The sequence below is a fragment of the Vidua macroura genome, chromosome 6 (assembly GCF_024509145.1).
Source record: "Vidua macroura isolate BioBank_ID:100142 chromosome 6, ASM2450914v1, whole genome shotgun sequence".
In the NCBI taxonomy this organism is placed as follows: domain Eukaryota; kingdom Metazoa; phylum Chordata; class Aves; order Passeriformes; family Viduidae; genus Vidua; species Vidua macroura.
This window is the reverse complement of record NC_071576.1, coordinates 14,403,016-14,426,036: the sequence shown is the minus strand read 5'-3', so window position 1 is coordinate 14,426,036 and position 23,021 is coordinate 14,403,016. Positions and strand designations below refer to the sequence as shown.

At 37.1% G+C, this 23,021-nt stretch overlaps 1 protein-coding gene across 6 annotated transcripts in view; it reads left to right on the top strand.

Moving 5' to 3' along the window:
• LOC128808808 (protein TUNAR) overlaps positions 1-23,021 on the top strand; it is a 160,219-nt gene that overhangs the window by 94,686 nt on the left and 42,512 nt on the right. For all 6 annotated transcript variants that reach the window (XM_053980363.1, XM_053980362.1, XM_053980366.1 and 3 more), the window contains one exon: positions 3,730-3,848. The gene's annotated coding sequence lies outside the window, so the exon portion shown is untranslated. The remainder of the gene's footprint in view (positions 1-3,729; positions 3,849-23,021) is intronic.

The window sequence follows — 23,021 nt, the reverse complement described above, 5'->3', positions numbered from 1 at the left end:
AGTAACCTTTAGAGGAAGACATATGGAAATGGACTATATCTGTTAATTAACATTTCGAACTGCAAACCTTCCACAGTATAAGGCCTGGTATGAATCACTACACATGAGCAGAATACTTAGAGGGGTGATGATCATGTTTTTCCTGAGACAACAGATCCTTCAAGTTCAAATTGCCTGTCTGTCTGTTTAAACTAGGAGACTAAACTGTTACAGAATAAAAATGAAGTCTAGAGAAAGATCAAAATATGTCTCTCTTCTGTCCATTCACACCAGTATCAAAAATAAAATGGCCTGTGATTCTTGTCTGTCTCAACAACGTTTAAATTTGCAGCTCACAGAAGGAAAACAGAGCGCATAAGGGATTCATAAGAAAGAAGAGAACCCATGAGAGAAGCTCCTGAGGTGTTTCAGGTTAAGCTGAACCAGGGATCCCAGGTCTTGGATACATCACACTCCCACTAGAGAAGGCGCTGACAGAGACGTTCCTATCTCTGAGCTAACGTGCTGTGGTGCTTCCAGGACATGTCCTGGGAATAAAAAATTGGACTGCATGCAGATAAGATGCAGCTGGGGAGGATTGAGCTTTCCTGTTTCAGACACTGTGATCTCTAACAAAATTGGTGTGTTAAGGGGTATTTAGAACATTAATTGTTCATACTTCAGGGCTGGTCAGAATTCCTGAAGCTGGAGTTCTTAATGCTGATCCCATAGTAATATAAATACCTGAAGATGGCATAATTCAGCACTGTTGAAGAAAGAGGCTCGCTACTTTTCTGCTTGTTAAAGTTTCAACTACATTGATTCCCTGACATGGTTTGGTGTGGGGTTGCATAAATCCCTGTGGCATCATAAACTAGCACAGGAACGTGCTGGATTTTTGAAGATGGCAGAAACAGGGAGCTGTGTGCATCAAAGCAGGTTTGGAGTTACAGTGGGAGCAGTAGTCCCAACAGGCGGCTGCTGACAACATGGAATAGGGACAAAAGTAAAGTGAGGTTGAAGCAGGACATGTGCTTGTAGCCCATGCAATATGCTTAGATGAAAACATACATGGATAAGTGTGAAATGTGTGAAAAGCAAAATGACAGACAATGGAAGGAAATCCACAGGCTAGAGGAGACAGAATTGTTTGCTCTGAAAAGAATGATGTTATCCATCAAATCTGGCAGAAACCTTCACTTTTTCCAGGTTTGAGCTACCTGACCTCACTGCATGTAAATCAAGAGCTGCACAACAATCTGAGCCTAAAAAATGAAAGGGGTGAATTGAATACGAACTTTTTTTCCTTGGACATTAAGGTAACTGGAGGAAATTGAAAATTTGTGGTGAACTCAGACAAAAGACTGATGGCTAAATCGATTTTTTTGTAATTTCCCAAGCATTAGATTTCATAGAAGGCACTGTGAATTCTGTTGGGTACATGTGACTAGGCTATGTGGCATGTGAGTATGTTCACAGCACCTCTCCAAGTATTAGCTTGTTTTCGTTCTTTTGGGTTATTGCCTGGCAAAAACCATATAAAAAACAGGTTGCAGGAACTCTTATAATCAAGCTTAAAATATTCAGAGAATGTAGCTGTGGAATTTCATATTTGAGAGGAAATACTATTAAAAAAGCAGGAATATAGGATGCCAATATAATTATTGTTTCTGCTGTTCCATTGTTCACTGTTGTCTCACTAGATGCAAACCAAAACAGAAGCTTTGGAAAGAACTGCAGTGTATCTTTCATGCAGGTTACTTCTCACTACAGTGTATTTCAGCACCCAAAATTACACTTCTGGAAAGGTTCTTCCTATTTAATCTGCTGCTTTCTTTAGAGTTATTCTTTTTCATTACTGCTTATAAACTTAGGGCTAACCAGGAAGTCTGACAATTTCTTGCTTATCTCAAAGCAGTTTCTCTATGTGGATGACCACATTTTTCTTTAATTTTGGGGTAGCAGTAAACCTCTAACTTGTTTAAGTATTTGAAGTTTTCACTTGGCTTGGATGAAATAAAACCCATTGTAACACAGACATAGAAAAAGAGAAATTGCTTTAAGGAATATTCCAATGCAGTTCACTAACCATTAAGTATTGTTCTACTTTTCTGAGCTTAAATCTCTACTGACATGAATCTTTTATATCCTGCAGTGCAAGTTGTACTACTTGGATAACTAATAGAGTTAAAGCAGTGGTTTCATTAGACCTGAGAAAGTTTGAAATTGGTAGTGATTGTTGAGCAATTGAATCTCCACTTTGTGGCAGTGGAAAGTTTTTTATGTTTTAACAAACAAATATTGTTGAATGTATTCCTGAACTTGATTTAGCCATCATTGGTTTAAAAAAAAAAAAGTAATCTGAAATGTGTTTTTGAGACAGCAATTTGAAGGTATATTTTCTATGTAGTAGTACGTGTTGGTTCCTCTCTTTATCTGTGACTTTTAATTTGAGTTTATTAGCATGGAAATTAGAATGAATGATGTTAAATAAGATGAGCAGACAATGACAGAAGAATAAGTGGGAACTGTGACAGTCACAGAGGCAGTTCTAACAAAACCATGGCCAAATGTTTTCTACATATATATAATACTGTGCCAAATTTAGCAACTGTTTATGGAAATTATGAATACTGAAATATGATATGGTTTACCTGGAATAGGACAAACCAAAACTGTTGAACATTTTATTTATTAAAAAAACATACTTCCTAAAACAAATCACATTTTTCCCCAAAATGAGTCCAAAAGATATGTATTTATTTTGCTTGGAACTCCAGGTTGGTACTTCGATGAACTTCATAAGATTTCTGCTGTTCTACTTCCTGAGTTTTTTATGGTCCCTATTATTTTTGGGTTGTGGCTTGGTATCTGTTGTAGCCATCATTTCCCTAAAATGGACATGTGTTAGCCTTGTTTCTACTCATTAGGGCTCCCCTCTGAGTGCTGCAGTTTCTGCCAGGTGATAGGCAGTAACCTCCCAGTCGTGTTGGACACCTCTGTGGACAACCAAAGGAGCCCCTCACACTGAGAGTGTCCAGGCTGTAGCAGCTCCTGGACTACTGCTCCCCTGCTGATGATTGCCCCTCTTCTTTGCAGGAGCACAAAGGTCCAGGAGCAGGTTTTGCCTGTGAAGAAAAAGGCAAAAAAGGCATTTAACCTTTTCACTGCTAGTTCTTCTCTTCAGCACACCTATGTTTTCACTGTTCATCCTTTTGCAGGCATCCTTTTGCAGACTTGTAGAATCCCTCTTTGTGAAATCTTTGAGCATCAGATGGCTTTGTCTTCCTTGATTTTGTCCTAAAATATTAAATTGTAATTGTTTTGCTCCCTTTCTTGCTTAAATTCCTTGTACATTTACATTTTGCATTTTGTGACCATCAGGCTTCCTAAGCCAGTGACGTCAGGCTTCCTAATCCAGTGTCATCAGTGACATTCCTAAGCCAGCTAACACTTTCCTTTTTATCTGTTTTTGAGAGGGAGTTTTGCCTGTTGAAAATATTCTTTAAATAACATCTTGTGTAGTATTTTTCTCATAAATGGATAGATTGGAAAAGAGGAAACAGTCTGAAAAAGAAAATATCAGTATAAACAATATGTTTGACAGAATCATAATAAAATGCACAAGTTATTACCAGAAATTGTAGGGCTACAGTCTTTAGCAAAAAAATGTTTTACTGCTGTTGATAAAATGAATTATTTTTCCTTGGTCAGTTTGTTATTAACCTCTTCTCTCCCCACTATCCATAGGGAATGAATACTGTGTACCCAGACAGCAATAAACCTTCAGCTGCTGACCACTGACAGAAATCTATAGACTACCACTTTGGGAAACCTCAGCTTTAAACTCTAAATGAGTCAACATTTGTGTAAGTCAGACACATTCTGCTATTATGTAACCAAATAATTTTATATCCATGTTCATTGTAATGCTAAGAGCTTCAGACAGTGTATGAACTGTTTACTCTTGCAAATTGTCTCTGTAATAATTAGGTGATAAAATTGAAAGTGCTTGTGAACTCTAGATATGTCCTTAAAATGTGCAGGAAAAGCTGTGTGCTGTTTGCAGGCTGTTAAAGAAATCCTTGCTACATTTTGTAGTACTTACATGGTTTGGGTTGGGGTTTTTTTGTATGAAATTTCAGCTTAAAACAATATTACTAAACAACTAAGGTCTGATTATATTGATATTTAAGGCAAGGCTCAGATATTGTTGTTTAATAATGCAAATGACATGTAGAATGTACAGAGCTGACAAACACTCAGAATGTTTTTTTTTCCCCTTAACCAAGTGGACTATTTCAGGCAAAGACAAATATTGGAGTTTACATTTTTACTTCCTCTGTTGCTCTGTCCTTTTTTACTTTACAATGAGAGCTACTATGGAAATGCAAAAGTATTACAAGGGGGGACAATTTTGACTAATATAGGTTGAAGTGTTTTATGAATGGAAACTGAAACACAAGCTGTAGAGAAATCACTTAAGTCACTGCTGAGATGCATTCATCTCTGGTAGTGCATAAAAGTTAATTAACAGTGCAGTGAACTGGAGGCAATTTAGAGAGAAACATTATTAGATGAGGATGCACAAAGAATGTCTACTGGCTAAGGATAGATGAATATCTACTAATGTCTGTAAGTGACCTTGACAGCTAGGAGGAACAGTCTGACTGGAGATGTTCCTTGGGGTGCTCTCTCTGTGGGAGTGATAGGATAAAAGAACAGGTGATCAGGTTGTGATGTGAAAGACACACACACACAGGCCTTTTCTATCCTAGTTTCTGGCAGCTATTGAGGCTGCATCCATATAGGCCCTATATGCAGAAAATATTTTTACTAATTGAGCACACTCATACAGGGCCACCTAATGTAAATTGCAGTTTTCTATTGTATATATAGCAACTGAAAGTGGAGAACAGCAAAAGCCACTGAGGAGTGGATACTGAATTCCAAACTTGGATAGATTTCAAGACAAGGAAGAGCAAAGCCATTGCTTTGTGTATTTAAAGCTAAACTAGAAACTACTGCTTAGAGTATTTTGAGAACAGTCCTGCTCTCACAAGGATGTGGACTTAAAACTCTAAACCAACCTTTTTAGACTGTACTTCTTGTTATGGGATGATAGAGTTTCCTATTACCAGCCCTGGATAGGCTCACAAGAGTTATTAACCTCAAACATCTATTTCCATGGACTTTCATGGTTTTATTCTGGTTACTCCTTTGTTGGGACAATTGTGCACAGAACACTTGGTGGAAAATAGGTGATTAAACTGTGCCTGCTCTGGAAAGCTGAATTTTCCTATCCTTAGTTTTCTTACCATTTTCTAGATAGATTTGGGATATGGAGTTTGTGAACAGTAACAGGTTATTACTGATGTGATCAAGGGCAACTAGAATTCAAGAGAAACCTCAAATTTCTCTTGATTGCATTTCTTCTGCTTTCACTTTCTTCTCTCCAAGATTTTTCAGGATTTTCCATTGCTGTAGGTTCTCCATGCATGTTATACAAGTTCCTACATCACTGTCAGAATTATGTGACTTCAAATTTTAGTCCTATTTCTTCCAGTCAAATGGTAAAATGAAATGGATTTATCTTCATCTTTATTTGGGTTAAGAATAATTAATATTCAAAAAAATAATTTCCATTTCATCCATGATCAGTTAAAATCCAGAAGCTCCCTTTCTCTATTGATATCCAGAATAAAGATTTAAAAGTACTGTATCTCATTTTGAATATAACAAAATTGTAAAGCTATTGGCTTACTCCTTGCTTGTTTGAGCTGAACCCTTGCTGTATGCCTCATTGGCTAACCAGGAATTCAAAGAGTGCACAAATAACTTGCTGATGTTTTGATGAGTGACTGAGCTCTGCAGATGAAGGTCCAGGAGAATTCCTGGGAAAGTGAGCACGGTAGCAACTGGAAGCAAAGCTGTGGGAGCTGGATGTTTCCACTTACCCATTTTTCTAGACTCTGTGAGCTGGCAGTCAGTTGGAAAAAGGAGGCAGAAATATATTCTTCAAAATATTTCTATTCAAATGAGTAAAAGGATGGAGTAAAAATAAAACAAGAGTAAGAGACAGGAAGATAGCATGAAAATAGCAATTTGAGTTATTGTCACAAGGGAGCATTACACATGGCATCACATAATGCATGAGTTAATCATCTCAACATTCTTTGGAAATGAAGCAGAAAAGTACAGAACATGACAAGAATTATATTCAAATGCAATAAAATCTTATTTGAAAGTTGTTTACGTTTTAAAAAGTAGATCAGTAAATTAAGGGTAGATGAATCTGGTTTGTGAAAATTCCAGGAACTTTGCAGAATTCATCCATACAGTGAAATTAATTCGAGGCTGATATATTTTCCATCATAAGGTTGATTGCAGCAGGCTCCCCCTCCCTGGAGACTGAGTTCTGTGCAGCATTCCTTAAGAAAACAATGCTGGCAAACCAGGCTCAGACAGAGTGAGTGAACGTAGGTGTCTTTGCACCTTGCATGGTTCCTTCATGGCTGTAATTTGGAGAAGTGCTGGCAGAGCTCGGTGGCTGCGCTGTTACCTGGATTGCATAGCATGACAGATTGTCACCAACCTGTGACACCCAAAATAGGCCCTCCCACCAATATTCCCCATTGCTTCTGATAAGAATATCTTCACTTTGCCAAGACTGGCTGTTGGACTTAGCAGAAAGGGGCCAAGTGGGGCACGCCATGGGACTTCCATCCTGCTGCTAATCTGGAAGTAACCAGGAAAGAGAGAAAAATGAGGAAAGACAAGATCAATAAAGGAAATGTTTTGAGGAAGAAAATCATGAAAGCAACAGAGGCAAACCAATTAAAACAAAACAAAAGAAAGGACAGGAAGGCTAAATTCACTTCCTGGGCCAGATGCATCCCTGGAACTTCAGCAATGCAGCCCTGACCATAATGGATATCCTGGTGGAGTTAAGGCATTCCCTGAAACATGACTTTTGTCATTATGCATGATGACATCTTCTAAAAAACAATTGTGTGATGTGTGCTATCCAGCCTTCCCTGAAATATTGGGACCTTCCAGTTGATATGGGTCATGATGTGGTTATGGGACTTAAGTGCTAAGCCTTACATATACCTCTGAAATTAATTTGACTGCTGTGTACCAAAATCTAATTTATTTCCTTATCATCTTCCAACCATTAAATTGCTAGAGCCGAGTTGTGTAAATGCTTTAAAGAAAGGCAGTTTCTAGTCACTAGGGAATATTGCAGAAAATTTGCCTTCTGAGCATGGTTATATAACACCCACTTATTTTAATTAGACTTTAGCTCTCAAAGTCCCACTTTACCTAAGTGGCATGATCACTGAAACACAGTAGAGATCTGTGATAGCAAATGCAATCTATCTGCTCCTTTCAGCAGTGACTTCTCCTTTAATATTATGTCTCTCAGGCATGTGAGCCCCAAGCAGCTACTTGCAGTGTTGTCTATTATTAGTGCTTACTCAGAATGGGTCTTGTTCTCCAGCAGAAGTGCAAGAAATGTCTGTGTAAGCATTGCATAGCTTTAATTTTCCTACAGAAGAGTGGTCCTCAGGGAGGAAAGTCAAATAAACAGCAGCCTAAACTGTACTCCAGGTAGCTGAACACCAGGAACAGGACCAAACCAAATTACTTACAAAGTGATGCTGATGTTAGTCTTTTCTCAGGAAGATACACCAAGCAGAGACAATGGGTTTTTTAAAAATAAGTAAATTCCAACTAATTAAAGGTTTCCATTCCTTCCATTCTTACTTGAAATTTTTGCTGCAATAAAGTCTTGGGCAAGCATGAAAAAGGTACTGTGATTACATCCATTAACTCCTCAAACCCTGCAGCCAACTGCCTCTTCTTCCTACATTTTTTGTGATGTGTCCTGTTGTAGAACATAGAGACCCATTTGGCCAGGCACTGAATGAATACTATTTCAATGTACAAACCCAAAAAGAAAGCCAAATTGTACATTTGTCAATTCCTAAAAGGATAATTTGTGTATATAGGTGGCAACAATCCCTTTCTGGTTTTTGGCTCAGTATTCTTGCGCTTCTAACTAAGCAGACAAAACAATTTGTTTCCATGTAATCATGGCAAGTCTATAGGAAATTCCTGATAATTGTGCTATGCTTTGTTATGATGATGAATTACTGCACATATTTCTGCCATACCCATTAGTCTTACTTTGCAGTCTTCACCCAGCATGTGCTCTGAGATAAATTGGACATTGAGACCAAAAGGCAGCATCATCGTGAACCAGATTGTTTTAAGGTCGACTTTTTTATCTTGCTTTCTGACATCAGCGGCTCTTTTAAATCTGAAAATGGGAGACATCACATTTTTTTTCTCTCACTGTCTGATTTAGAGACTGAATACTTTATAGAACATGCCATCCCTTAATAAAAAAGCAGGAACTAATTCCAAGAATAAGTACCTTACAAAACCAAACAAAAAATCCAATCCTACATGTAGATAAAACAGTCTTGTATCAAAAAGGAAGTGTGGGCTCTGCCTGGAGGGAAGAGATATAGCTGATAAAAATTCAGGAGTGTATAGATTGGTAGGGGAATTTCAATAAACCTGTTTAGGAAATGAGAATAAGCAAGGTAATAATCAAATGATACAAATCATAGTGAGCATTTGCAGCAGTTTGTTTTACCAAGTGGATTGTTTACTTCTCAGAGCAGTCACTGCAGTCAAGCAGGGAAAGAAATGCAGTCAAGCATCTGTTACATCTCTTCTTTCTCTCAGTGGACACTACAGTTTTTGCCAGACACAATGCATACACACAAGAGGCACGTTGGGAAGAAGCTCAAAGAACTTGCTCAGTCATCTGGAAATATCTAGTCTAAAAGAATACCTTACCACCAAATGTATAACTTATATCAGGAGCTATACCTGTGTAAACTGCATCCATAATCACATTTATTATGGCCAATTCCTACAAAAATGATGCAGTGCAGAAGTTAAAAGGAGAAGACTAAATGCACAGATCCCATGAGTAATAAGATTATCTGAACTTTTTTTTTTTTAAGGAAATTGCTCAGGGAACTGATATTTACAGAACATTAAGCTGTTGGAAAAATTGCTATTTTTTGTTTAGATTCTCTTAATAAAAGGCAACTTCTCTTTTGTCAAAAATGGACTGCCAAAAGGTGAATATGTGTTTCTATATAGATATGCTTTCTCAGTGCTTCATGAGTCTTTTGTTGCCTGATGTTCCAATGTACCAAATTCGTGGTGATCTTGCAGTGAGGGGGTCAGCACCAAAGTGTCTGAGTATACCCAAATACTCAAAGGTTAGTATTTGATGCCCTCTCTGCCCAGTATTCTGCAGCATAGGCCAGTTCCAGCTTGGATCTACTTCCAGTTTGCCTTCTACTGAGCTTGCATGAATAAACTGAGGGATGTGAATTTTTAGTTCACATGTTATCTTGTAATAATGTGTCTAAATGCATTGCAAACCTGAGGTGACATAAAATGTGGAGTTAACTTATGACCATCTAAATCTGATCATATAGCTATGCCTTAAAATGACCCTTAAGCCCAAAATCACTCTTCTGTAACTCTTGTGAAAGCAATTGCTGGTGATTTCTGCTTGACTGGTTCTGAAGACAGAGTATGCAATGCATCCTTGTACTCCTGAGGAACAGATAGGAATGAGCTGGTGCTGCGCTTTCCTCCTGTTAGCCTGTTGAATAGGAGGGAAGCCATAATAAGCCACCTCTTGTGAGTGTATATCCTGTGGCAGTGCCATGGCCTTTGCAGCTAAACTGTTCAAATTCCTAAATTCCAGAGATTCAGCTGACAACCAAGATACCCAAATTTGTTATGCCTACCGGCAGGAGTCTGTTTGTGGCCTAAAGACTTGCTTCAGTCACTCCCACACAGGAACTGCTGGTATTTCAGATGTCCTGAAATATGCAAGGCACCTCGACAGCTCTGCAAGATGTATTGCCAACAGGACAGGCAGGTTATGCTGTCCATCTCAAATGGCACTAGCTCCTTCTGTGTGGGCAATGGATTGAGCCCTCAGTATCAAAGCTGTTGTTAGAGTCAGTAAAGATCAAGGCTGGAGTCACTGGAGCTGAGCGAGTGATTCAGCTCAGCAGCTGCTGGTTCCCTTGGTTGGGGTGAACTCAGTTGTGCTCTAGGTTGCATTGGCTGGATTTCTGCTGACTGCAGCAGGCAGATGAACAACTGATGAATGTGTGCATGCCTAGATGTAGATAGCTGTGTTTAAATAGCCTAAACACAAAATTGTTTAAATGGTCAAGAATTAACTTTTGAACTTTGAAAGGATAGTGGCAGAAGTTTATTTTTCCTATGGAAGTTTATCAGGGGAAACAGTTCTTTACCTGGTACACAAAAATTAACACATAAGACAGACCAACTAACAAATGACCTATCAGACAGGTTCCCAAAGAAAAGCAGAGTCCATTGCTTTGTGTTTTTTAAATGTTAGAAGACACACTAATAATTGGAATATTTGCAGGAGGTGAACTGGAACTAGATAGTATCATCACAGTTTTTGGCTGCTCTGATCCCAATAGCTTTGTGGGGCAAGATTTCCCATTCCTCATTAGTGAAGAGCTAAAAGGGAAAAGGTGGGCTATTTCTATCAGTAGTACATTTTTCAGGGAGTAAAGGCTGAGCTTTATGTGCTGTTTCTCTGCTACAGGGCTGGCCTTGTTGTACTGAAGACAGAGGTGCAGTAGCATTCGCATGTGCAAAATTTAATTACTCTGATTTATCAAGCAATTATTTTTCCTACTAGTTTTATTTAACTGTGGGAGATCTCATCCTTTCTTTGAGCATAATGAGTGCATTTGCTTCAGGAGGCAATTTGCCATTCACAGATGAATTCTCTTTAACAGTGACTTTGCCTTTATTTTTCATTTTAAAATGAAATTACATTCTCAATTTGTTAGTAAATTTGAGTAGTAAATTTCTTAGTATATGGGAGCAGTGAATTCTTTATTGCATGACGACAGAGCTTCTGCAGGAAAGCAATTCTCATCCAAAGCTTCCTTCTAAAATTGATAAGCTCTGCTGATGGAAGATGGAAATTTTGAGTTTGAACCACCAGGCTGGGGAAGGTCTCATATTCAGAGTTTCTATTTCCTGCATAAGAGCACTTAACTTCTAATCTATAACATAAATTATAATCACCACTTCCATTTTTCAGCCATTTAAGTGAATTAAGGAGTGTTCTGTTTCCAAAGTACTTGGTATAAGTGCCAACATCCAGGAGATGGTTTGAGTCTCTAATTGTCAGGCTTGCACAAGCTTTCAGCTCAGAGTTTCAGAAAGGGGACACCATGTCATATTACTACATCTGGATAGCATAGTGCTTGCTGTGTTTACTTGTGATTCTCACTCCCATTTAGAAGCATCTATCTCTTCCTTGCATCATGAGAAGGATTTGTTTCCACTCTCCATGTCTGTGGTTTTTGCTGAGGGATCAGATAAATCAAAGAAGGTGAATCTTATTCTGAAACTAAGGGCTTAACAGAGAAGTGGGTTAGTTAGGTTGTCCTGCTTCTGCTGTCCTGGGATAAAGGTAAACCTTCTTTGTGAGCTTTAAAAAAGAACCATTACTGAAAAACCCTCATTCATAGAAGGGTTGGCTTTATATCAGTCAAAGATGTGACTTGCATAGGACACAACTCCAGATTTCAATGGTGAGGGCCTAGAATCAGACAGCAGCCCTCACTGAACTGTGGAAGCTGACTCCTCGTGGTTTTGCCTTCATTCCCTGTCTTTCTCTGCACACTGAACATCTTCCAGTATTTTGTCTATTTTTCTTTTAAGCATATTCCATGGAAAACTTACCTTTTTCTCATTTAAAATTTCATATAATACATTATAAAATATTGTGCTAAATTGGTCTTTATCATTCCCAATTCATACGGAGCATCTCATCATGTTCTCCATTTTACCAAACCACCTTCTACGTTTTTGTATCGTTGTGGCATCTCACAACTCTGTAACTTTCACCAGATTCATTTCCCACACTTGTAACAGCAGAAAACAGCCTAATTTTCATTAGAAAAGCAATCCAGTTGGAACAAAAATAATTAGGATACATCAGAAAAAAAAGCCATGTGGACCATGACAGGAGAGAAAATGATCTTCACATTGATTTTTGTTCTTTTCATTCTTGAATGCTTCAGAGTTTTCACTTGATTCATGGTGATAAGATGCACTTAAAGTAGTTGCAATCTAGAAATCACAGGATCTCACAGAATCATAAGAGCTGAAGCTGGAAGGGGCCTCTGGAGACTGTGCAGTTCAAACCAGTGCTCAAACCAGGGTCAATTACAGCATATTGCCCAGGGCTGAAGATTCTATAACATCTCTAGGCAATGTGTTGCAGTACTCAACAGTATTCAGTTAATCTATTCATAATATCTAGATAGTAAGGCCAGAAGAAAGCACTAGAAGCATGTAATTTAATCTCCTTCAGAAAAAAAATAAGGAAAGACCTTGTTAGTAATTTCTACATAAAGTCACACACACTAACTTTTGCAAGACAGTATATGTCATAGAATGGACTTGTATTTTCAAATAGGAGAAGCAATTGAGACTCTACAACATCCATTGGTGTTTTTTTCAAGTAGTTATTTGCCTCTGCAAATACAGAGAGAAAAGCAACTAAAAGGACACCAAAAAAAAAAAAAATAAAAAGGGAAAAGACCCAGGATGGCAACTCCCTTAACACGAAGCTGTGTCATTTATGCCGAAGCATTTTTTGGTAGATGTTTGTCTATCTTTTCCTAGATAAACTCCAGTGATGGTGACTGAACTGTTTTGTGAATAACTTTGGTCGTCCAGAGGTTTTTCCAAGACCTGGCTTTGAATTTTCCTTGTTGGTATATATGTGAGAAACTTCTTGTTTATCTGTAGAGTTCATGGAGAATTGCTTAGTCTCTTCCTTACAGCTACTTTTTTCACATCTGAAAACTGTTAAAGTTCCTTTCAAATGTCTCTCATTTAGATTATATGACCCATTCAACCCTTCTTGAACAATATTTTATTGAATTCTATCATTCATTCCTCTCTCTTAACTCCTTTCATATGACCTAGACTATTCTCGAGGAGCAGTGCTTGTGACTGAAAACCTACTCCAGTGGATGCTGCACCAGCCCTTACAGCCAGCCTTTCATTTAGGCAGTATGTTTGCTTTTGGCAATGTTATTGGCACGTGCTCTGATCTGATCCATTTTAATCCTCAGATCTTTCACAGCAGAGCAGATCTGTCATTCTCTAGCCTCCATCTGTGTAGTGTAATCTAAATGCATAACTTTTCCCTCTAATATGAATCCTGGTTTTTCAGGAATATTCTTTAACCTTTTAAGATTACTTGGAGTTTTATTCCTAAATCTTTCAGTACTTGAAATTTCTTCAATTTTGATAGGATCTCTGTAAATAACAATTATATTATATTCATAATGTTATGTAAGTGATTTTTGAAAGTATATAATATTCTGCAATATTGTATTTAATATACGTAAATTTTGAATGGAATATCCCAAAATAGTTGTTGATGCAACTTCCAGCTCTGAAAGTCATTAAGTTGCATATTTGTTGAAACCAGCCTACCATGTAAAAGTTAAATACATTCTTACCATAATTTTTTCATATTCTTCCTTGACACCTGCTAGTGGCTTCTATCAGAGCAAGAATACTCAAATCAGTGAAGTTTAATTTTGACTTATACAATCAGAGCATTATTTACAATGGAAAATACTCCTGAGATCATTAAGTCCAGTCATCAGCCTAGCACTGTCAAGCCCTCCCCTAAACCATATCCATAAGTGCCAGTCTTTTAAATGCTTCCAGGAATGGTGATTACACAACTTCCCTTGGCAGCCCATTCCAGTGCTTGACCACCCTTTCAGAGAAGAAGATTTTCCTAATATCCAATCTAAACCTCCCCTACTGCAGCTTGAGGCCATTTCCTCTTGTCCTGCTGCTTGTTGCTTGGGAGCAGAGACCAGTCCCCCGCTGGCTACAGCCTCCTTTCAGGCGGTTGTAGAGAGAGACGAGGCCCCCTGAACCTCCTTTTCTTCAGACTAAACAGCTTCAGCTGCTCCTCACAAAACTTGTGCTCCAGAGCCTTCTCCAGCTCTGTTGCCCTTCTCTGGACATGCTCCAGCCCCTCGGTGTCTCTTGGCATGAGGAGCCCAGAACTGAACACAGCATTCGAGGTGTGGCCTCACCAGTGCTGAGTACAGGGGGACAATCCCTGCCCTGGTCCTGCTGGCCACATTATTGCTGACACAGGCCAGGATGCCATTGGCCTTCTTGGCCACCTGGGCACAGCTGGCTCATGTTCAGCTGCAGCTGATCAATACCCTCAAATCCTTTTCCACCAGGCAGCTTTCCAGCCACTCCCAGCCTGTGGCACTGCCTGGGGTTGTTGTGACCCAAGTGCAGAACTGGCACTTGGTCTTGTTGAATCTCACACCTTGACCCATGGATCCAGCCTGTCCAGATGCCTCTCCAGAACCTTCCCACCTTTCAGCAGAACAGCTCTCTCACCCAACTTCATGTCATCTTGTGACCAACAACTCCTCTTGTGACCAGTTATTTTTGTCTTATTTATTTTTCATTGTTACACCTTAGAAAATCTGATCTAATACAAAGAATTAGATTTACTTACTATGATTTGATTGATTACTATTTTTTGATTACTATTGAAAGGTCCATGCAGGCAGTCATAACTTTTCTGTCTTTTACGTGTTTATGAATGGTTTGTTTGACTCTTCATTTCAAGATTTTTCTAAAACTGAAAGTAGGCTGAGTGGTTTTCTCTCCTCTAGCCTGTTTTTTTTTTTGTTTTTTTTTTTTTAATTATTAGATGTAGGAGTGGTTTTTCTGAGTTTTGTGGAGCCTAATTTATTTTTGACTGGTTTTCAAAACATAATGATTTATCAACCGTGGGATAAAAAGCAGGCTTAAGGAAAATACCTACAGAGAATTTCCACTGAGCCTATCCTGGAACCTCTCATTTACCTATTTTCCAATCTGTTGTTCTGGTTTTATTACTCATCTCTATCTCTGCAGCTCATTTTCTTAGCTGTAAGATCAGAGTTGACATTTTTACTGAAGATAGAAGGCAAGATGACATTAACACTGTGACCTTCTCAAGATTCCTGTTGAGGAACAGACCAGCATTTTTCTTAATATTCTAATACTAATAAATTTTCTCCTATGTTTTACTTTGTCACAAGTTATGTTTAACCTTTCATTTTATACCTAGACTGTTGACACTCTAGTTCAGGATACTTTGTTTAGCATACTATGGATTGTCCTTTTTTTTGTTCCTTTTGTTTTTGTTTGTTTTAACAGCACTACCAGCTCTCTCCATTTTCTACTCTCCTTTTTACTGGCATTATGTAAAAATCTAGCACTTCCACCTCCAAGTGTTTATTGCAGTCTGCTGTCCTGAGCTCCATGATTTATGATGTTTGTGTTCTCACTTCTAACCATCTGAGGCTTGTTAATTCTGTCATCTATTTCATGGTCACTCTGACAGGTTACTTTGCATCTGCACAATCTCAACCTGCTCTTCCAGGCTGGCCAGAAACACAGTCAGAGGCCTTTTCCTTTACTTGCTTTCTTTAGCTTTTGAAGAAACAGATATGTCACCATAAGCCTTTGTTACCGATATGTTCCTGCTTCCCTGTTTTCCCAGTGGTCTGGATGATGGAAGAGTCCACCTCAAACCTGCCCTGTGCTCTTCATATTTTTGCCAGTTGCCCAGAAAATGCATCGTTCACCTTATCTTTGTGACCAAAACATGACAATTTGCTTTCACCTTCAACATTTTAACAGATTTTTATTCCTACATCACCTGGGATTCAGAATAATATCAGTTATCCTTGATACACAGAAAACACGTCCTTTGTTTTATTTTTCTGTGAGAGCCTAACAAGATATATAGACTTATGTCTGCTAAATAATTAAATTAGGCAGTATGGAAGCAATCAAAGTCTGGTACCTTCTCAGTCAAATTATCTGTTGGTATAAATTCCATTACTTCAATATGGTTTCTTAAGCAGAAAATTACCTATATTTTCACCTTGAAAATGAACAAAAATTATGTTCTTAAAATCTGAAGTTAAGTTTTGATTTTAATTTAGGAAATCACAAATTTGGACAAATTTTCTGAATCATGTAATTATTACTTTAAATATTATATCCAGGGTAGTTCATAGACCAGAAGTAGTATTATTGCAGAGAAAAATAAACACAATTATGAGAGCAAAGACAAAACCCAAGACAAAGAAACTCACTTTTCAGATCTTGTGGATACTGCATTATAAGGCAATGAGGATTTCCCTTTTATATGATTAATTCAGATTTTAATAAGTAAATTCTTCTGCAAAACTGCAGTCAATTTTTCATCATTAATGTAGAAGTTCAAAAAAATGTTCTTTCTCAAGATGAATGGAGAAAAAGATATAATATTATTGACTTTCTTAAACCAATCTCATATGATGGATTTATGAAATGGAAATAATATAGAAATTCCTTAGACTGTGACAGGAAATACAAATCAAGTGAATGGAAAGGCAGTTGCACTGAAATAAAGACATTTCAGAAGATAATGGGTTCACTACAAAAGGGTCTTCTGTTAAGTAGTTCCTATAATTCTGTTTTCAGTGGAGTACCTGACAAGAGACAGGCAAAGATGCATGTGGATACATCATGGATTGGTTCACTGGTAGCTGAAGATGTATTAGGGCTGTAGGCAAAGCAAATGCAGTGAGGATTGGAAGGATGGAAAATGCTTTGTCCAACCTGGAGTGCTTGTTGGACACTCATTATTTCCTGGTTAGTACAGAACCAAAAGAGACCAAGAAATACCTCCAGAACTTACTTATAATGCTTTAGTTCTGATTTAAATAGTTTAGTTAAAGGGGAAAGATTATCCAGCCTCAGTGATTAGAGGCATACCTACAAAGATCAATCCCTTGTGTCTTCTGGGTCACAAATGTGATCAGGAAAGGTCTACTAAGTTGTGCAAAGGTGTGTTTAGTTCTATATTACCTTTACACTGTTTCCAATAAATTTTCTGGAAAAGAAAGTGTGGTGCCAGGCAGAAGGTTTTATGGCTTAAGGTGATCTCTTGACTGGAAGTCTGGGAAACACATGGAAAGGATGACCTAGGAGTCAGCCACATCTTACCATGGCCTTAACACTCATAGCTGGTGGCCAGACTTCTGGGTTTGCCCAGCATCATGGGTTTATGCAAATTATAGATGAAGATTCATTTTTAAAATTCAATGAGCTGATATCAAAAATTTTTCTCAAGGAATACAAGAGATTATCTTTAGTGGTGGCAATAGGCCTTAACACACAATTACTTGTGTTCCCTTGTATTGCTCCATGTGGGAATTGCTAAATGTTTCTTCTTGCTGTTAGAAAAGCAAAGAAACCCTTTGTTTTCTTGTAAAAGCTTTCCCCACCACTTCTATTTTTTTTTTTAATTTTAATAAAATTTGGGGCTATGAAAAGAAGGAAAAGGGATGGGCAAAGAATTCTGGCAATGCTTTTCTTAGAATTGGGTTATTTTTACTCTTCTGTTCTAAGATATAAGTTCCCAACACCAAAGAATGAATAATAGGTAATATTTCTCAAAGGTCATAAACCTGGAGCAAAATTTCCAATGCCTGCAAATTTCCAATGCCTTCCCAGATAGGTAGAAATAGGCATATATATCAAATAGGCATACAGCTTTTTATGTGGAAATAATTGGTTCATACTATTTAAAACCTGTCCTAACATGAGAAAAATGGTAAGTCTCACTTGAACTCATGGAAGTTGATCCCCAAACACATGTTCACAGAGCAGCAGATACCAAAACTGAAAACATCTTCCAAATCCATTTTAGAGAACTTGAATAAAGCCCTTCACTATGTTAGATCCTCATCACTGTTCTTTTTGACTACAGCAAGTCTTATGCCTCATGTGCACTGGAAATCAAATTCAGGAATTACATAGTTTGCTACAAGAGTAATGAGTGGCTGCCTTAAGGGGTCATCTCCCATTCTGCTACTTCACAATAAATCTGAATGAAATCCTATTTCAGTGAAAGTAGTCACTAGAGGAAAATAGAACAGAATTTCATCTCTAAATTATAATGCTGAAACAAGAAAACTAAAAGTTACCATTCTAAAAGTGCTTTTGGTGCATCTGCCCTACTTTAAAATAATTTAGAACTTCATATATTTCCCTAAATTGAGAAATTATAATTTCTTTCTTTTCCTTTTTTTCCCCTAACCTAAACCTAAAAAAGCCTTTATAATAATTTTTGAGAGCATGGGAAATACCAGACAAGAGGAAAAAAAAATATTTATTGTCTATAATTTTCCTCCAGCATAGGCCAAGAAACTGCTAAGATGAATTTTTTTGTTGCCTTAATCCTTGTAACCTGCCTTTTTGGTGGAAAACCATACAGCTTTGCAGTTTTTAAAGCTACAGGACCCATTTCTGAGCGGAAAAAAAAACAGATAATGGGGATATTGGAGCATACAGTCACCCCAGGACAATGGGCAAGGCATCTCTGCTGTGTGTTGAATTAGGCTATGCATAAAATGGGTTCTAAAATTATTAGATTGATAGAGGGTGGTTTTTTTTTTAGGAGCTATTCTTCTTTTTTCTTTTTTTTTTTTTTCTTTTTTTTTTTTTTTTTTTTTGCTACAGGAAAAATAGCAATTTTTTTTTATATAGCAAATCCATATCAGCATTTTTAATTTTTCTTTCTTCTATCCAATAGATAGTCTCTTATGATTTATTAAAAGGTATAGAACATGTATTCAGTTAAAACTGTAGAGAAATCAAGCTCTGTAACAATGAAATATTGTATGAAAGGATAGAGAAATATTTATGCAGAATCTTGTAGAATTTTTATGTGTTTGCTGCATATAAATTAGCTCTATATCTTCACCAGGGAGAGACAAGAATAAATAAGTTCTTTGGGAAGAAAATTTGAAGTTTTAAATAACTAGCTGATAGACAAAGCTCAAATTAAAAAAAAAGATAGCAAAATAAAAAGTGGAAAAATATCTATTTTCTTTAGTTATGAATACCACTGTTCTTTCTGATATTTATGCACTTGAAAGTGTAAGGTCTGTGAGATGAAGAGCATTCTAAGAAATTGGCATATTGGAGGAAACATTAGACATGAGTGAGGATTCTTTCCTTGTTCTGGAATTCATCACAAAATATTTGTGAAATTCCACTAAACAATAACTTATTAAGGAAATTTTGCATAACAGTACAAATGAGAAAACAATTTGTTTGATTTTGTTCAGCTTGAAACAGTTTAAATCAAACTTTAACTCTTAATAATGATCACCCATGCAATGGTGTTATACTTTATGAGAACTGGTTGGGAAAAGTTTGTACAGTAGATGTTTAGAAAGAGAAATACGATGTCAGAGATGAAATAAGTTACAGGATTGTTCTTAGTATGTGTTCATGCCTTTTAAATTATTCTTTCCTCTATAAAACAAAATATATTTTTGTGAAAATATTCCTAGCTGCTTCTCTTCATCCTCATAAGTATGTGGATGAATAAGTATGTGTACAATTCATTAAATTACAAAACAACACAAAACAGTATTAGAAGACCATTAAAGCTGTGAAGAAAAAAAAGAACCCCAAACTTGGATATAGAAGATTATTGAAAGAACGTGTAAACATCCAGAGTATTACACTTCCTGATAACTGCTCAAAGAGCACTGTTGGGCATGCAATTTATTAGGGTTGCAATTACAGGCTGATGTTTTCTATTAAATGGCACCTTCCTCATAGATTATAAATCCCCTAAAATATGATTATTACCCCATGACCCCTCCAGCTCTCCCTTCCTCCCCACACCCCAACTTCACTTGCACATATTAGAAACTGTAATGTATTAAATATATGGGATTTCAAAACGTATGGACAAACATTTTTCCATTTCCTGTAATTTATCTGTGAAAATACTACCTGGTCTTCATTTTCTGCTGAGTTTCACATATATTTTTAAGATCATAAGAAGATCCTGTGTTGAGGAAATAGTATATGCAAATGGCATTCAAAACTGCTACACCCGTGGCTGTATTAAGATTGTATATGCAAGTATAATGCTGTCACTGACTGACTTTGAGGATTTTAATCTTCCATTTTAAGACTATTTGGTGGCAGCTGTTTGATAAAATAAGTACTTCATATATAATTTGAAAAACTTAGCTGAGAATAATATGATTATCTAAAACTGGCTGCAGAAAAAATATATGCCGTTAGAAGGAAATAAGCCTAAGTAGACAAGAAGAACTTTACAGGCTATGTCTTCATAGGAGATAATTTTTCTTCACAGAATATAAATATATTTTTCAGTATTGGGTGTTATAATACAGAGGAAAACTCACAAAGTGAAGTGTGGGAATTATGTTTTTACAAAGGTAAAGCCTTTAAATATACATCTTCCAGAACAAAGTCATTCAACATTTATGGAACTGTTTGCGGTTTCCAACAGATGTGGAAACTTGTGGAAACAGTGTCTACACAACAAAATCTGTTAAAAGTGATTTAGTGTGACACTCCTTGTGCACCAAGACAGCCAACCTCCTTTCACTGACTATAAACCTCATCCTGTTCAAGCTGCTGGAACAGAACCAGTTGAGATCCAGAGCCTCCTCAGAAGGGTCACTGCCCAGGGGCTGCTCTTGGAGAGAAGCAGATAATGTTCAGCTGGGAAATTACTGACAGATAATGCTCAGCTGCGAAATTACTATGGGACAGCAAGCCTGGATTATGCTCTCTGGTGTCTTTGCTGAGCTAAGTTTTTTCCAAAACCTTCAACCATAATATTCACAGAACCTTAGTCCTAACGTTTCCCATAAATTTCATGCTCATAATGGCATTACAAGCCAATTCAGGGATTCTGCTTACATTTTCAAGCAGCTGAAAGTATCTAGCCTTTGACCATTGTCCTTCTCTAACTAATTCAGCTTTATGGTAAACAACTAAAAACATATTGTCCGTTAGATCTGCTATTCTAAAATCAAAGAAACAAGTCTTCTTTCCATATGCTAAGAATTCCCAAACATATTCTAACAAAGTAGCTTATAAAAGAAGTCCTTTTCCAATATATGTAGGAAAAAAATAAATAAAAGGATCAGAAATTACTAATTGTGAAATTAAATACTGAGTTTAGGAAAATGCTGTGTTAGCACAAGAAGTTAATTCTTTATCATAAAATGGCAAAAGAAAAGCTTGAGCTTTTATAGTTCCTTTGAAACCAGTTGCTAAAATATTTAATGAAATTTAACTGTTTAGGAGTATTTAGAATTCAAAACAACTCTTGTGTAAAATGTTCATGTTACTGAAGGCTGCCCAAGAACAGGAGCTTAAGATGGAGTGTGGAGAAAAATACATTACTCAATTGAAATTGTAGAAATTATTGTATGTAGTTAGGAGGCAATTTCCTGAGTTGGATTTTGTCCAAGGTTCTGCATTTGTCACCTGAAGCTTATGGGAAAGACCGCACGATCTTTCATGAGCACAAGTAACCATGACCTTTGCTTTAATGCCTCAGGACAGCAGATTCAGAATAGCTGCTCCTGACAAAGTGCTGGTACATTACAGATATGGGTAACAGTACTATTTATTCCTTGCTTAAGTCCCTGATTTTGTTGTTCTTGGATAAATATAAGAGATGTAAAAAAAATAGAATAACTATTAAAAAAGGTCTGGTAGACTAGACACAAGTAGTGTTACTTTTTAGTGAAGACTGTGAGTTTGCAGACCTAAAACCTCCTATTTTGTAATGTATATGGTACTAGCATTTCTATAACTGCAATTTTGCTTCCTGACTTCATAAAATGTTGGGGCTCTTTAAAATTCAGTATGGCAGATGTGCAAAGCATTGTGCCAGAACCCAGTGTTATGTGATTCCAAAGATGAGGATAAAAGTACAAACCAAAGACCACAGAACAGAATATTCTCTAGGAAAAAGAAAGACCAAAACAAATCAGTGGCTGTCTGTGGACTGAAAAGCAAAACCTTTCTTATGCATAGAACTGTTTGACTTTAGACAGTGTTTTCCATCTGTAGATTGCAAGGCATTTTATTAATGATAATGAAAACATCACAGTGTCTTTTTGTGGGAAGTAAATGTTATGTCTGTTTTGCATATGGGTAGTGATGATACCGGCCCTCATCTTCCAATACTGCTCTTGACTGCTCCCTTCAAAAGCTGCAAGTTGAAATGAAATTGAGTTGTAATCATAGAAAAAATAACCAGGTTTTTGGACTGAAATGCTTTGAACCTTTCAGATTATTTTTCGTATGACTGTCAAAGGAGTGTGCTTACACTGTCAGATTGCTCATTGTGTTTAGTTAAGCCATGGTAATTAGAAATAGGACTACAGACTCATTGTGCTATTATAGTCCTCTTCACATGTTGCTCAATTGATATTTTATGGCTCTGTTGAGTTAATGAGTCACATGGGATGCAAACATTCTTTTTGTTCAAAGTTAAAAAATCACTGCAGGTACTCTTTGAAGTGTTCTGGAGAAAGAACTGGACACAGGTGCTCTATAATGAAAATGTACAAATAGATGACTGGGCTGAATCTTCCATATGTGATATTTTCTTTACAACCCCAAAAGTCTTCCTCATGCAATACATGAATCAAGACAGAAACTGATATAAGAAATCTGTGGTTCATTTATTTTTGTTTTATGAACTTCACAGTCTAGCATGCAGTGAAAATGGTTGTAATACATCCATAATATTTAACCACTGTCTTTTCCTAAAGGAATGTAGTCAGAGAAAAAATTGTGGAGAAATAAAAAAGTCTTTCCCATCTGTTCAAGAGGTGCAAAAGTAAAAATCTGCTCTTACAGCTAAACTTGGGAGCAAGTTGCGTACTTCTGATAAGCAAGTGCAGTTGGGTCAGAGACAAACGTTCACTAGATGACCTCCTGAGGTTCCTTCCTACCTGAATTAACCTATAAGCTTATATTTG